Raw genomic sequence first — 16,674 nt, forward strand, 5'->3', positions numbered from 1 at the left:
CTAGCTGGGGTCAGAGGCCCTTAGGTGGAGGGCCAGGGGGCACCCTGGGGCCTCTAGTGCAAGTCCAGGGATAGTTGTGGACCCCTTGGTAGATTCCTAGGGTCTGAGGACCCTAGGTGGAGGGCAGAGGGTGCACCCTGGGGCCTCTCCTGCAATTCCAGGGATAGTTTCGGACCCCTTGGTATCTTGCTGGGGTCAGAGGCCCCTAGGTGGAGGGCCAGGGGGCACCCTGGGGCCTCTACTGCAAGTCCAGGGAGAGAGGTGGATCCCTGGGTAGCTTGATGAGGTCTGAAGCCCATAGGTGGAGGGCAAGGGGGTACCCTAGGGCCTCTAACGCAAGTCCAGGGAGAGATGTGGACCCCTGGGTAGCTTGCTGATGTCAGAGGCCCCTAGGTGGAGGGCCAGGGGGCACCCTGGGGCCTCTACTGCAAGTCCAGGGAGAGAGGTGGACCCCTGGGTAGCTTGCTGGGGTCAGAGGCCACTAGGTGGAGGGCCAGCGGGCACCCTGGGGCCTCTACTGCAAGTCCAGGGAGAGAGGTGGACCCCTGGGTAGCTTGCTGGGGAATAAAGCCCCTAGGTGGAGGGCCAGGGGATACCCTAGGGCCTCTACTGCAAGTCCAGGGAGAGAGGTGGATCCCTGGGTAGCTAGCTGGGGTCAGAGGCCCTTAGGTGGAGGGCCAGGGGGCACCCTGGGGCCTCTAGTGCAAGTCCAGGGATAGTTGTGGACCCCTTGGTAGATTCCTAGGGTCTGAGGACCCTAGGTGGAGGGCAGAGGGTGCACCCTGGGGCCTCTCCTGCAATTCCAGGGATAGTTTCGGACCCCTTGGTAGCTTGCTGGGGTCAGAGGCCCCTAGGTGGAGGGCCAGAGGGCACCCTGGGGCCTCTACTGCAAGTCCAGGGAGAGAGGTGGATCCCTGGGTAGCTTGATGAGGTCTGAAGCCCATAGGTGGAGGGCAAGGGGGTACCCTAGGGCCTCTAACGCAAGTCCAGGGAGAGATGTGGACCCCTGGGTAGCTTGCTGATGTCAGAGGCCCCTAGGTGGAGGGCCAGGGGGCACCCTGGGGCCTCTACTGCAAGTCCAGGGAGAGAGGTGGACCCCTGTGTAGCTTGCTGGGGTCAGAGGTCCTTAGGTGGAGGGCCAGGGGGAACCCTGGGGCCTATATTGCCAGTCCAGGGAGATAATTGGACCCCTGTGTAGCTTGCTGGGGTCTTAGGCCCTTAGGTGGAGGGCCAGGGGGCACCCTGGGGCGTCTACTGCAAGTCCAGGGAGAGAGGTGGACCCCTGGGTAGCTTGCTGGGATCTTAGGCCTCTAGGTGGAGGCCCAGGGGGCACCCTGGGGCCTATACTGCAAGTCCAGGGAGAGAGGTGGACCCCTGGGTAGCTTGCTGATGTCAGAGGCCCCTAGGTGGAGGGCCAAGGGGCACCCTGGGGCCTCTACTGCAAGTCCAGTGAGAGTTTTGGACCCCTGGGTATCTTGCTGGGGTCAGATGACCCTAGGTGGAGGGCCAAGGGGCACCCTGGGGCCTCTACTGCAAGTCCAGGGAGAGTTGTGGACCCCTGGGTAGCTTGCTGGGGTCTTAGGCCCCTAGGTGGAGGGCCAGTGGGCACCATGGGGCCTCTACTTCAAGTCCAGGGAGAAAGGTGGACCCCTGGGTAGCTTTCTGGGGTCAGAGGCCCCTAGGTGGAGGGCAAGGGGGCACCCTGGGGCTTCTACTACAAGTCCAGGGAGAAAGCTGGACCCCTGGGTAGCTTGCTGGGGTCAGAGGCCCCTAGGTGGAGGGCCAGTGGGCACCCTGGGGCCTCTACTGCAAGTCCAGGGAGAGAGGTGGACCCCAGGGTAGCTTGCTGGGGAATAAAGCCCCTAGGTGGAGGGCCAGAGGATACCCTAGGGCCTCTACTGCAAGTCCAGGGAGAGAGGTGGACCCCTGGCTAGCTAGCTGGGGTCAGAGGCCCTTAGGTGGAGGGCCAGTGGGCACCCTGGGGCCTATACTGCAAGTACATGGAGAGATGTGGTCCCCTGGGTAGCTTGCTGGGGTCAGAGGCCCCAAGGTGGAGGGCCAAGGGGCACCCTGGGGCTTCTACTGCAAGTCCAGGGACAGTTGTGGACCCCTGGGTAGCTTGCTGGGGTCATTGGCCCCTAGTTGGAGGGCTGAGGGGCACCCTTGGGCCTCTACTTTAAGTCCAGGGAGAGAGGTGGACCCCTGGGTAGCTTGCTGGGGTAAGAAGCAACTAGGTGGAGGGCAAGGGGGCACCCTGGGGCCTCTACTGCAAGTCCAGGGAGAGTTGTGGACCCCTGGGTAGCTTGCTGGGGTCAGAGGCCCCTAGGTGTAGGGCCAGGGGGTACCCTGGGGCCTATACTGCAAGTTTAGGGAGAGAGGTGGATCCCTGGGTAGCTTGCTGGGGTCAGAGGCCCCTAGGTGTAGGGCCAGGAGGTACCCTAGGGCCTCTACTGCAAGTCCAGGGAGAGAGGTAGACCTCTGGGTAGCTTGCTGGGGTCAGAGGCCCTTAGGTGGAGGGCCAGGGGGCACCCTGGTTCCTCTACTGCCAGTCCAGGGAGAGAGGTGGACCTCTGGGTAGCTTGCTGGGGTCCTAGGCACCTATGTGGAGTGCCAGGGGGCACCCAGGGGCCTATACTGCAAGGCCAGGGAGAGATGTGGACCCCTGGGTAGCTTGCTGGGGTCATAGGCCCCTAGGTGGATGGCAAAGGGGCACCCTGGGGCCTCTGCTGCAAGTCCAGGGAGAGAGGTGGACCCCTGGGTAGCTTGCTGGGGTCAGAGGCAACTAGATGGAGGGCCATGGGGCACCCTTGGGATTATCCTGCAAGTCCAGGGAGAGAGGTGGACCCCTGGGTAGCTTGCTGGGGAATAAAGCCCCTAGGTGGAGGGCCAGGGATACACTAGGGCCTCTACTTCAAGTCCAGGGAGAGAGGTGGATCCCTGGGTGGCTAGCTGGGGTCAGAGGCACCTTAGGTGGAGGGCCAGGGGGCACCCTGGGGCCTCTAGTGCAAGTCCAGGGATAGTTGTGGACCCCTTGGTAGTATCCTAGGGTCTGAGGACCCTAGGTGGAGGGCCAAGGGGGTACCCTGGGGCCTCTCCTACAATTCCAGGGAGAGTTTTAGACCCCTTGGTAGATTGCTGGGGTCAGAGGCCCCTAGGTGGAGGGCCAGGGGGCACCCTGGGGCCTATACTGCAAGTCCAGGGAGAGAGGTGAATCCTTGGGTAGCTTGATGAGGTCTGAAGCCCATAGGTGGAAGGCAAGGGGGTACACTAGGGCCTCTAACGCAAGTCCAGGGAGAGAGGTGGACCCCTGGGTAGCTTGCTGGGGTCAGAGGTCCTTAGGTGGAGGGCCAGGGGGCACCCTGGGGCCTCAACTGAAAGTCCAGGGAGAGTTGTGGACCCCTGGGTAGCTTGCTGGGGTCAGAAGCCCCTAGGTGGAGGGCCAGGGGGAACCCTGGGGCCTATACTGCCAGTCCAGGGAGATAATTGGACCCCTGTGTAGCTTGCTGGGGTCTTAGGCCCCTAGGAGGAGGGCCAGGGGGCACCCTGGGGCGTCTACTGCAAGTCCAGGGAGAGAGGTGGACCCCTGGGTAGCTTGCTGGGATCTTAGGCCTCTAGGTGGAGGGCCAGGGGGCACCCTGGGGCCTATACTGCAAGTCCAGGGAGAGATGTGGAACCCTGGGTAGCTTGCTGTTGTCAGAGGCCCCTAGGTGGAGGGCTAAGGGGCACCCTGAGGCCTCTACTGCAAGTCCAGGGAGAGTTGTGGACCCCTGGGTAGCTTGCTGGGGTCAGAGGACCCTAGGTGGAGGGCCAAGGGGCACCCTGGGGCCTCTACTGCAAGTCCAGGGAGAGTTGTGGACCCCTGGGTAGCTTGCTGGGGTCCTAGGCCCCTAGGTGAAGGGCCAGGGGGCACCCTGGGGCCTTCACTGCAAGTCCAGGGAGAGAGGTGGACCTCTGGGTAGCTTGCTGGGGTCCTAGGCCCCTGGGTGAAGGGCCAGGGGGCACCCTGGGGCCTCTACTGCAAGTCCATGGAGAGAGGTGGACCCCTGGGTAGCTTGCTGTGATCATAGGCCCCTAGGTGGAGGGCCAGGGGGCACCCTGGGGCCTTTACTGCAAGGCCAGGGAGAAATGTAGTCCCCTGGGTAGCTTGCTGGGGTCAGAGGCAACTAGGTGGAGGGCCAAGGGGCACCCTTGGGATTATCCTGCAAGTCCAGGGAGAGAGGTGGACCCCTGGGTAGCTTGCTGGGGTCAGAGGCCCTTAGGTGGAGGGCCAAGGGGCACCCTGGGGCCTATCCAGCAAGTCCTGGGAGAGTTGTGGACCCCTGGGTAGCTTGCTGGGGTCTTAGGCCCTTAGGTGGAGGGATAATGGGCACCCTGGGGCCTATACTGCAAGTCCAGGGAGAGAAGTGGACCCCTGGGTAGCTTGCTGGGGTCAGAGGCAACTAGGTGGAGGGCCAGGGGGGCACACTTGGGATTATCCTGCAAGTCCAGGGAGAAAGGTGGACCCCTGGGTAGCTTGCTGGGGTCAGAGGCCCCTAGGTGGAGGGCCAGTGGGCACCCTGGGGCCTCTACTGCAAGCCCAGGGAGAGTTGTGGACCCCTGGGTAGCTTGCTGGGGTCAGAGGCCCCTAGGTGGAGGGCCAGGGGGCACCCTAGGGCCCCTACTGCAAGTCCAGGTAGAGAGTTGGACCCCTGGGTAGCCTGCTGGGGTCAGAGGCAACTAGGTGGAGGGCCAGGGCGCACCCTGGGGCCTATCCTGCAAGTCCAGGGAGAGAGGTGGACCCCTGGGTAGTTTGCTTGGCTGAGAGTGGCCTAGGTGGAGGGCCAAGGGGCACCCTGGGGCCTCTACTGCAAGTCCAGGGAGAGTTGTGGACCCTTGGGTAGCTTGCTGGGGTCAGAGGCCCCTAGGTGGAGGGCAAGGGGGCTCCCTGGGGCCTATACTGCAAGTCCAGGAAGAGAGGTGGACCCCTGGGTAGCTTCCTGGGGCAAGAGGCCCCTAGGTGGAGGGTTAGGAGGCACCTTGGGGCCTATACTGCAAGTCCAGGGAGAGAGCTGGACCCCTGGGTAGCTTTCTGGGGTCAGCGCCACTAGCAGGAAGGCCAGGGGGTACCCTAGGGCATCTACTGCAAGTCCAGGGAGAGAGGTGGACCCCTGGGTAGAATGCTGGGGTCAGAGGACCCTAGGTGGGGAGCCAGGGGGCACCCTGGGGCCTCTACTGCAAGTCCAGGGAGAAAGGTGGACCCCTGCGTAGCTTGCTGGGGTCAGAGGCAACTAGGTGGAGGGCCAAGGGGCACCCTTGGGATTATCCTGCAAGTCCAGGGAGAGAGGTGGACCCCTGGGTACCTTGCTGGGGTCAGAGGCCCCTAGGTGGAGGGCCAGTGGGCACCCTGGGGCCTCTACTGCAAGCCCAGGTAGAGTTGTGGACCCCTGGGTAGCTTGCTGGGGTCAGAGGCCCCTAGGTGGAGGACCAAGGGGCACCCTGGGGCCTCTACTGCAAGTCCAGGGAGAGAGGTGGACCTCTGGGAAGCTTGCTGGTATCATAGGCCCCTAGGTGGGGGGCCAGGAGGAACCCTAGGGCCCCTACTGCAAGTCCAGGTTGAGAGCTGGACCCCTGGGTAGCCTGCTGGGGTCAGAGGCAACTAGGTGGAGGGCCAGGGGGCACCCTGGGGCCGATCCTGCGAGTCCAGGGAGAGAGGTGGACCCCTGGGTAGTTTGCTTGGCTGAGGGTGGCCTAGGTGGAGGGCCAAGGGGCACCCTGGGGCCTCTACTGCAAGTCCAGGGAGAGTTGTGGACCCTTGGGTAGCTTGCTGGGGTCAGAGGCAACTAGGTGGAGGGCCAGGGGGCACCCTGGGGCCGATCCTGCGAGTCCAGGGAGAGAGGTGGACCCCTGGGTAGTTTGCTTGGCTGAGGGTGGCCTAAGTGGAGGGCCAAGGGGCACCCTGGGGCCTCTACTGCAAGTCCAGGGAGAGTTGTGGACCCTTGGGTAGCTTGCTGGGGTCAGAGGCCCCTGGGTGGAGGGCAAGGGGGCTCCCTGGGGCCTATACTGCAAGTCCAGGAAGAGAGGTGGACCCCTGGGTAGCTTCCTGGGGCAAGAGGCCCCTAGGTGGAGGGTAAGGAGGCACCTTGGGGCCTATACTGCAAGTCCAGGGAGAGAGCTGGAGCCCTGGGTAAATTTCTGGGGTCAGCGCCACTAGCAAGAGGGCCAGGGGGTACCCTAGGGCCTCTACTGCAAGTCCAGGGAGAAAGGTGGACCCTTGGGTAGATTGCTGGGGTCAGAGGACCCTAGGTGGGGGGCCAGGGGGCACCCTGGGGCCTCTACTGCAAGTCTAGGGAGAGATGTGGACCCCTGGGAAGCTTGCTGGGGTCAGAGGCCCCTAGGTGGAAGGCCAGCGGCACCCTGGGGCCTCTACTGCAAGTCCAGGGAGAGAGGTTGACCCCTGGGTAGCTTGCTGGGGAATAAAGCCCCTATGTGGAGGGCCAGGGGGCACCCTAGGGCCTCCAGTGCAAGTCCAGGGAGAGAGGTGGACCCCTGGGTAGCTAGCTGGGGTCAGAGGCCCTTAGGTGGAGGGCCAGGGGGCACCCTGGGGCCTCTAGTGCAAGTCCAGGGATAGTTGTGGACCCCTTGGTAGATTCCTAGGGTCTGAGGTCCCTAGGTGGAGAGCCAGGGGGCACCCTTGGGCCTCTACTGCAAGTCTAGGGAGACTTGTGGACGCCTGGGTAGCTTGCTGGGGTCAGAGGCCCCTTGGTGGAGGGCCAGCAGGCACCCTGGGGCCTTTACTGCAAGTCCAGGGAGAGAGGTGGACCCCTGGGTAGCTTGCTGGGGTCAGAGGACCCTAGGTGGGGGTCCAGGGGGCACCCTGGGGCCTCTACTGCAAGTCCAGGGAGAAAGGTGGACCCCTGGGTAGCTTGCTGGGGTCAGAGACAACTAGGTGGAGGGCCAAGGGGCACCCTTGGGATTATCCTGCAAGTCCAGGGAGAGAGGTGGACCCCTGGGTAGCTTGCTGGGGTCAGAGGCCCCTAGGTGGAGGGCCAGTGGGCACCCTGGGGCCTCTACTGCAAGCCCAGGTAGAGTTGTGGACCCCTGGGTAGCTTGCTGGGGTCAGAGGCCCCTAGGTGGAGGACCAAGGGGCACCCTAGGGCCTCTACTGCAAGTCCAGGGAGAGAGGTGGACCTCTGGGAAGCTTGCTGGTATCATAGGCCCCTGGGTGGAGGGCCAGGAGGAACCCTAGGGCCCCTACTGCAAGTCCAGGTAGAGAGTTGGACCCCTGGGTAGCCTGCTGGGGTCAGAGGCAACTAGGTGGAGGGCCAGGGGGCACCCTGGGGCCGATCCTGCGAGTCCAGGGAGAGAGGTGGACCCCTGGGTACTTTGCTTGGCTGAGAGTGGCCTAGGTGGAGGGCCAAGGGGCACCCTGGGGCCTCTACTGCAAGTCCAGGGAGAGTTGTGGACCCTTGGGTAGCTTGCTGGGGTCAGAGGCGCCTGGGTGGAGTGCAAGGGGGCTCCCTGGGGCCTATACTGCAAGTCCAGGAGGAGAGGTGGACCCCTGGGTAGCTTCCTGGGGCAAGAGGCCCCTAGATGGAGGGTAAGGAGGCACCTTGGGGCCTATACTGCAAGTCCAGGGAGAGAGCTGGACCCCTGGGTAGCTTTCTGGGGTCAGCGCCACTAGCAGGAGGGCCAGGGGGTACCCTAGGGCCTCTACTGCAAGTCCAGGGAGAAAGGTGGACCCCTGGGTAGATTGCTGGGGTCAGAGGACCCTAGGTGGGGGGCCAGGGGGCACCCTGGGGCCTCTACTGCAAGTCTAGGGAGAGATGTGGACCCCTGGGTAGCTTGCTGGGGTCAGAGGCCCCTAGGTGGAAGGCCAGCGGCACCCTGGGGCCTCTACTGCAAGTCCAGGGAGAGAGGTTGACCCCTGGGTAGCTGGCTGGGGAATAAAGCCCCTAGGTGGAGGGCCAGGGGGCACCCTAGGGCCTCCACTGCAAGTCCAGGGAGAGAGGTGGACCCCTGGGTAGCTAGCTGGGGTCAGAGGCCCCTAGGTGGATAGCCAGGAGGCACCCTGGGGCCTCTACTGCCAGTCCAGGGAGATAATTGGACCCAGGGGTAGCTTGCTGGGTTCTTAGGCCCCTAGGTGGAGGACCAGGGGGCACCCTGGGGCCTCTACTGCAAGTACAGGGAGAGAAGTGGACCCCTGGGTAGCTTGCTGTGGTCCTAGGCCCCTAGGTGGAGGGCCAGTGGGCACCCTGGGGCCTATAATTCAAGTCCAGGGAGAAAGGTGGACCCCTGGGTAGCTTTCTGGGGTCAGAGGCCCCTGGGTGGAGGGCAAGGGGGCACCCTGGGGCTTCTACTGCAAGTCCAGGGAGAGTTGTGGACCCCTGCGTAGCTTGCTGGGGTCAGAGGCCCCTAGGTGTAGGGCCAGGAGGTACCCTAGGGCCTCTATTGCAAGTCCAGGGAGAGAGGTGGACCCCTGGGTAGCTTGCTGGGGTCAGAGGCACCTACGTGGAGGGCCAGGGGGCACCCTGGGGCCTCTACTGCAAGTCCAGGGAGAGAGGTGGGCCTCTGGGAAGCTTGCTGGTGTCCTAGGCCCCTAGTTGGAGGGCAAGGGGGCTCCCTGGGGCCTATACTGCAAGTCCAGGAAGAGAGGTGGACCCCTGGGTAGCTTCCTGGGGTAAGAGGCCCCTAGGTGGAGGGTAAGGAGGCACCTTGGGGCCTATACTGCAAGTCCAGGGAGAGAGCTGGACCTGGGGTAAGAGGCCCCTAGGTGGAGGGCCAGGGGGTACCCTGGGGCCTATTCTGCAAGTCCAGGGAGAGAGGTGGATCCCTGGGGAGCTTGATGAGGTCTGAAGCCCAAAGGTGGAGGGCAAAGGGGTACCCTAGGGCCTCTAACACAAGTCCAGGGAGAGAGGTGGACCCCTGTGTAGCTTTCTGGAGTCAGAGGCCCCTAGGTGGAGGGCCAGGAGGCACCCTGGGGCCTCTACTGCCAGTCCAGGGAGATAATTGGACCCAGGAGTAGCTTGCTGGGTTCTTAGGCCCCTAGGTGGAGGACCAGGGGGCACCCTGGGGCCTCTACTGCAAGTACAGGGAGAGAAGTGGACCCCTGGGTAGCTTGCTGTGGTCCTAGGCCCCTAGGTGGAGGGCCAGTGGGCACCCTGGGGCCTATAATTCAAGTCCAGGGAGAAAGGTGGACCCCTGGGTAGCTTTCTGGGGTCAGAGGCCCCTAGGTGGAGGGCAAGGGGGCACCCTGGGGCTTCTACTGCAAGTCCAGGGAGAGTTGTGGACCCCTGCGTAGCTTGCTGGGGTCAGAGGCCCCTAGGTGTAGGGCCAGGAGGTACCCTAGGGCCTCTATTGCAAGTCCAGGGAGAGAGGTGGACCCCTGGGTAGCTTGCTGGGGTCAGAGGCACCTAGGTGGAGGGCCAGGGGGCACCCTGGGGCCTCTACTGCAAGTCCAGGGAGAGAGGTGGGCCTCTGGGAAGCTTGCTGGTGTCCTAGGCCCCTAGGTGGAGGGCAAGGGGGCTCCCTGGGGCCTATACTGCAAGTCCAGGAAGAGAGGTGGACCCCTAGGTAGCTTCCTGGGGTAAAAGGCCCCTAGGTGGAGGGTAAGGAGGCACCTTGGGGCCTATACTGCAAGTCCAGGGAGAGAGCTGGACCCCTGGGTAGCTTTCTGGGGTCAGCGCCACTAGCCGGAGGGCCAGGGGATACCCTGGGGCCTCTATTGCAAGTCCAGGGAGAGAGGTGGACCCCTGGGTAGCTTCCTGGGGCAAGAGGCCCCTAGGTGGAGGGCCAGGGGGTACCCTGGGGCCTATACTGCAAGTTTAGGGAGAGAGGTGGATCCCTGGGTAGCTTGATGAGGTCTGAAGCCCAGAGGTGGAGGGCAAGGGGGTACCCTTGGGCCTCTAACTCAAGTCCAGGGAGACAGGTGGACCCCTGTGTAGCTTTCTGGGGTCAGAGGCCCCTAGGTGGAGGACCAGGGGGCACCCTGGGGCCTCTACTGCAAGTCCAGGGAGAGAGCTGGACCCCTGGGTAGCTTTCTGGGGTCAGCGCCACTAGCAGGAGGGCCAGGGGGCACCCTGGGGCCTATACTACAAGTCAAGGGAGAGAGGTTGACCCCTGGGTAGCTTGCTGGGATCTTAGGCCCCTAGGTGGAGGGCCAGGGGGCACCCTGGGGCCTATACTGCAAGACCAGGGAGAGATGTGGACCCCTGGGTAGCTTGCTGGGGTCAGGGGCCCCTAGGTGGAGGGCCAAGAGGCACCATTGGGCCTCTACTGCAAGTCCAGGGAGAGAGCTGGAACCCGGGGTAGCTTTCTAGGGTCAGCGCCACTAGCAGGAGGGCCAGGGGGCACCCTGGGGCCTATACTACAAGTCAAGGGAGAGAGGTTGACCCCTGGGTAGCTTGCTGGGATCTTAGGCCCCTAGGTGGAGGGCCAGGGGGCACCCTGGGGCCTATACTGCAAGACCAGGGAGAGATGTGGACCCCTGGGTAGCTTGCTGGGGTCAGGGGCCCCTAGGTGGAGGGCCAAGAGGCACCCTTGGGCCTCTACTGCAAGTCCAGGCAGAGAGGTGGACCCCTGGGTAGCTTGCTGGGGTCAGATGCCCCTAGGTGGAGGGCCAGGGGGCACCTTGGGGCCTATACTGCAAGGCCAGGGAGAGTTGTGGACCCCTGGGTAGCTTGCTGGGGTTTTAGGCCCCTAGGTGCAGGGCAAAGGGGCACCCTGGGGCCTCTTCTGCAAGTCAATGGAAAGTTGTGGACCCCTGGGTAGCTTGCTGGGGTCAGAGGCCCCAGGGTGGAGGGCCAGGGGGCACCCTGGGGCCTATACTGCAAGTTCAGTGAGAGAGGTGGACCCCTGAGTAGCTTGCTGGTGTAAGAGGCCCCTAGGTGGAGGGCCAGAGGGGCACCCTGGGGCCTATACTGCAAGTCCAGGGAGAGAGGTGGACCTCTGGGTAGCTTTCTGGGGTCAGCGCCCCTAGGTGGAGGGCCAGGGGGTACCCTGGGGAATATTCTGCAAGTCCAGGGAGAGAGGTGGATCCATGGGTAGCTTGATGAGGTCTGAAGCCCAAAGGTGGAGGGCAAAGGGGTACCCTAGGGCCTCTAACACAAGTCCAGGGAGAGAGGTGGACCCCTGTGTAGCTTTCTGGAGTCAGAGGCCCCTAGGTGGATGGCCAGGAGGCACCCTGGGGCCTCTACTGCTAGTCCAGGGAGATAATTGGACCCAGGGGTAGCTTGCTGGGTTCTTAGACCCCTAGGTGGAGGACCAGGGGGCACCCTGGGGCCTCTACTGCAAGTACAGGGAGAGAAGTGGACCCCTGGGTAGCTTGCTGTGGTCCTAGGCCCCTAGGTGGAGGGCCAGTGGGCACCCTGGGGCCTATAATTCAAGTCCAGGGAGAAAGGTGGACCCCTGGGTAGCATTCTGGGGTCAGAGGCCCCTAGGTGGAGGGCAAGGGGGCACCCTGGGGCTTCTACTGCAAGTCCAGGGAGAGTTGTGGAACCCTGCGTAGCTTGCTGGGGTCAGAGGCCCCTAGGTGTAGGGCCAGGAGGTACCCTAGGGCCTCTATTGCAAGTCCAGGGAGAAAGGTGGACCCCTGGGTAGCTTGCTGGGGTCAGAGGCACCTACGTGGAGGGCCAGGGGGCACCCTGGGGCCTCTACTGCAAGTCCAGGGAGAGAGGTGGGCCTCTGGGAAGCTTGCTGGTGTCCTAGGCCCCTAGTTGGAGGGCAAGGGGGCTCCCTGGGGCCTATACTGCAAGTCCAGGAAGAGAGGTGGACCCCTGGGTAGCTTCCTGGGGTAAGAGGCCCCTAGGTGGAGGGTAAGGAGGCACCTTGGGGCCTATACTGCAAGTCCAGGGAGAGAGCTGGACCCCTGGGTAGCTTTCTGGGGTCAGCGCCACTAGCCGGAGGGCCAGGGGGTACCCTGGGGCCTCTATTGCAAGTCCAGGGAGAGAGGTGGACCCCTGGGTAGCTTCCTGGGGCAAGAGGCCCCTAGGTGGAGGGCCAGGGGGTACCCTGGGGCCTATACTGCAAGTTTAGGGAGAGAGGTGGATCCCTGGGTAGCTTGATGAGGTCTGAAGCCCAGAGGTGGAGGGCAAGGGGGTACCCTAGGGCCTCTAACTCAAGTCCAGGGAGACATGTGGACCCCTGTGTAGCTTTCTGGGGTCAGAGGCCCCTAGGTGGAGGGCCAGGGGGCACCCTGGGGTCTCTACTGCCAGTCCAGCGAGATAATTGGACCCCGGGGTAGCTTGCTAGGGTCTTAGGCCCCTAGGTGGAGGACCAGGGGGCACCCTGGGGCCTCTACTGCAAGTCCAGGGAGAGAGGTGGACCCCTGGGTAGCTTGCTGTGGTCCTGGGCCCCTAGGTGGAGAGCCAGGGTGCACCCTGGGGCCTATACTACAAGTCAAGGGAGAGAGGTTGACCCCTGGGTAGCTTGCTGGGATCTTAGGCCCCTAGGTGGAGGGCCAGGGGGCACCCTGGGGCCTATACTGCAAGACCAGGGAGAGATGTGGACCCCTGGGTAGCTTGCTGGGGTCAGGGGCCCCTAGGTGGAGGGCCAAGGGGCACCCTGGGGCCTCTACTGCAAGTCCAGGCAGAGAGGTGGACCCCTGGGTAGCTTGCTGGGGTCAGAGGCCCCTAGGTGGAGGGCCAGGGGGCACCTTGGGGCCTACACTGCAAGGCCAGGGAGAGAGGTGGACCCCTGGGTAGCTTGCTGGAGTCAGAGGCCCCTTGGTGGAGGGCCAAGGGGTACCCTGGGGCCTCTACTGCAAATCTAGGGAGTGTTGTGGACCCCTGGGTAGCTTGCTGGGGTCTTAGGCCCCAAGGTGGAGGGCCAAGGGGAACCCTAGGGCTTAAACTGCAAGTCCATGGAGAGAGGTGGACCCTCTGGGTAGATTGCTGGGGTTTTAGGCCCCTAGGTGCAGGGCAAGGGGGCACCCTGTGGCCTCTTCTGCAAGTCAATGGAAAGTTGTGGACCCCTGGGTAGCTTGCTGGGGTCAGAGGCCCCAGGGTGGAGGGCCAGGGGGCACCCTGGGGCCTATACTGCAAGTTCAGTGAGAGAGGTGGACCCCTGAGTAGCTTGCTGGTGTAAGAGGCCCCTAGGTGGAGGGCCAGAGTGGCACCCTGGGGCCTATACTGCAAGTCCAGGGAGAGAGGTGGACCCCTGGGTAGCTTTCTGGGGTCAGCGCCCCTAGCTGGAGGGCCAGGGGGCACCCTGGGGCCTATACTACAAGTCCAGAGAGGGAGGTGCACCCCTGGGTAACTTGCTAGGGAATAAAGCCCCTAGGTGGACGGCCAGGGGGTACCCTAGGGTCTCTACTACAAGTCAAGGGAGAGACATGGACCCCTGGGTAGCTAGCTGGGTCAGAGGCCCTTAGGGAGAGTGCCAGGAAGTATCCTAGGGCCCCTACTGCAAGTCCAGGAAGAGAGTTGGAGCCCTGGGTAGCTTGCTGGGGACAGAGGAAACTAGGTGGAGGGCCAGGGGGCACCCTGGGGCCTATCTTGCAAGTCCAGGGAGAGTTGTGGACCCTTGGGTAACTTGCTGGGGTCAGAGGCCCCAAGGTGGAGGTCAAGGGGGCACCCTGGGGCCTCTACTGCAAGTCAAGGGAGAGTTGTGGACCCTTGGGTAACTTGCTGGTGTCAGAGGCCCCAAGGTGGGGGTCAAGGGGGCACCCTGGGGCCTCTATTGCAAGTCCAGGGAGAGAGGTGGACCCCTGGGTAGCTTGCTGGGATCTTAGGACCCTAGGTGGAGGGCCAGGGGGCACCCTGGGGCCTATACTGCAAGTCCAGGGAGAGATGTGGACCCCTGGGTAGCTTGCTGATGTCAGAGGCCCCAAGGTGGAGGGCCAAGGAGCACCCTGGGGTCTCTACTGCAAGTCCAGGGAGAGTTGTGGACCCATGGGTAGCTTGGTGGGGTCAGAGGCCCCTAGGTGGAGGGCCAAGGGGCACCCTAGGGCCTCTACTGCAAGTCCAGGGAGAGTTGTGGACCCCTGGGTAGCTTGCTGGGGTCAGAGGCCCCTAGGTGGAGGGCCAGGGGGTACCCTAGGGCCTCTACTGCAAGTCAAGGGAGAGACATGGACCCCTGGGTAGCTAGCTGGGTCAGAGGCCCTTAGGGGGTGTGCCAGGAAGTATACTAGGGCCCCTACTGCAAGTCCAGGAAGAGAGTTGGAGAACTGGGTAGCTTGCTGGGGACAGAGGAAACTAGGTGGAGGGCCATGGGGCACCCTGGGGCCTATCCTGCAAGTCCAGGGAGAGAGGTGGACCCCTGGATAGTTTGCTTGGCTGAGAGGCCCCTAGGTGGAGGGCCAAGGGGCACCCTGGGGCCTCTACTGCAAGTCAAGGGAGGGTTGTGGACCCTTGGGTAACTTGCTGGGGTCAGAGGCCCCAAGGTGGAGGTCAAGGGTACACCCTGGGGCCTCTACTGCAAGTCCAGGGAGAGAGGTGGACCCCTGGGTAGCTTGCTTGGTTCAGAGGCCCATAGGTTGAGGGCCAGGGGGCACCCTGGGCCCTCTACTGCAAGTTCAAGAAGAGAGGTGGACTTCTGGGTAGCTATCAGTGTTCATAAGCCCCTAGGTGGAGGGCCAGGGGGCACCCTGGGGCCTATACTGCAAGTCCAGGGAGAGAGGTGGACCCCTGGGTAACTTGCGGGGGTCACAGGAACATGGGTGGAGGGCAAGGGGGCACCCTGGGGCCTCTACTGCAAGTCCAGGGAGAGAGGTTGACCCCTGGGTAGCTTGCAGGGGTCAAAAACCCATAGGTGGAGGGTCAGGGGGCACCCTGGGGCCTCTACTGCAAGTCCAGGGAGAGAGGTGGACCCCTGGGTAGCTTGCTGGGGTCAGAGGCCCCTAGGTGGATGGCCAAGGGGCACCCTGGGGCCTCTGCTGCAAGTCCAGGGAAAGTTGTGTACCCCTGGGTAGCTTGCTGGGGTCAGAGGCAACTAGATGGAGGGCCATGGGGCACCCTTGGGATTATCCTGCAAGTCCAGGGAGAGAGGTGGACCCCTGGGTAGCTTGCTGGGGTCAGAGGCCACTAGGTGGAGGGCCAGCGGGCACCCTGGGGCCTCTACTGCAAGTCCAGGGAGAGAGGTGGACCCCTGGGTAGCTTGCTGGGGAATAAAGCCCCTAGGTGGAGGGCCAGGGGATACCCTAGGGCCTCTACTGCAAGTCCAGGGAGAGAGGTGAATCCCTGGGTAGCTAGCTGGGGTCAGAGGCCCTTAGGTGGAGGGCCAGGGGGCACCCTGGGGCCTCTAGTGCAAGTCCAGGGATAGTTGTGGACCCCTTGGTAGATTCCTAGGGTCTGAGGACCCTAGGTGGAGGGCAGAGGGTGCACCCTGGGGCCTCTCCTGCAATTCCAGGGATAGTTTCGGACCCCTTGGTAGCTTGCTGGGGTCAGAGGCCCCTAGGTGGAGGGCCAGGGGGCACCCTGGGGCCTCTACTGCAAGTCCAGGGAGAGAGGTGGATCCCTGGGTAGCTTGATGAGGTCTGAAGCCCATAGGTGGAGGGCAAGGGGGTACCCTAGGGCCTCTAACGCAAGTCCAGGGAGAGATGTGGACCCCTGGGTAGCTTGCTGATGTCAGAGGCCCCTAGGTGGAGGGCCAGGGGGCACCCTGGGGCCTCTACTGCAAGTCCAGGGAGAGAGGTGGACCCCTGTGTAGCTTGCTGGGGTCAGAGGTCCTTAGGTGGAGGGCCAGGGGGAACCCTGGGGCCTATACTGCCAGTCCAGGGAGATAATTGGACCCCTGTGTAGCTTGCTGGGGTCTTAGGCCCTTAGGTGGAGGGCCAGGGGGCACCCTGGGGCGTCTACTGCAAGTCCAGGGAGAGAGGTGGACCCCTGGGTAGCTTGCTGGGATCTTAGGCCTCTAGGTGGAGGCCCAGGGGGCACCCTGGGGCCTATACTGCAAGTCCAGGGAGAGAGGTGGACCCCTGGGTAGCTTGCTGATGTCAGAGGCCCCTAGGTGGAGGGCCAAGGGGCACCCTGGGGCCTCTACTGCAAGTCCAGTGAGAGTTGTGGACCCCTGGGTATCTTGCTGGGGTCAGATGACCCTAGGTGGAGGGCCAAGGGGCACCCTGGGGCCTCTACTGCAAGTCCAGGGAGAGTTGTGGACCCCTGGGTAGCTTGCTGGGGTCTTAGGCCCCTAGGTGGAGGGCCAGTGGGCACCATGGGGCCTCTACTTCAAGTCCAGGGAGAAAGGTGGACCCCTGGGTAGCTTTCTGGGGTCAGAGGCCCCTAGGTGGAGGGCAAGGGGGCACCCTGGGGCTTCTACTACAAGTCCAGGGAGAAAGCTGGACCCCTGGGTAGCTTGCTGGGGTCAGAGGCCCCTAGGTGGAGGGCCAGTGGGCACCCTGGGGCCTCTACTGCAAGTCCAGGGAGAGAGGTGGACCCCAGGGTAGCTTGCTGGGGAATAAAGCCCCTAGGTGGAGGGCCAGAGGATACCCTAGGGCCTCTACTGCAAGTCCAGGGAGAGAGGTGGACCCCTGGCTAGCTAGCTGGGGTCAGAGGCCCTTAGGTGGAGGGCCAGTGGGCACCCTGGGGCCTATACTGCAAGTACATGGAGAGATGTGGTCCCCTGGGTAGCTTGCTGGGGTCAGAGGCCCCAAGGTGGAGGGCCAAGGGGCACCCTGGGGCTTCTACTGCAAGTCCAGGGACAGTTGTGGACCCCTGGGTAGCTTGCTGGGGTCAGTGGCCCCTAGTTGGAGGGCTGAGGGGC

This window comes from Danio rerio, chromosome 17 (assembly GCF_052040795.2).
Source record: "Danio rerio strain M-AB ecotype USA chromosome 17, GRCz13ab, whole genome shotgun sequence".
Taxonomy (NCBI): domain Eukaryota; kingdom Metazoa; phylum Chordata; class Actinopteri; order Cypriniformes; family Danionidae; genus Danio; species Danio rerio.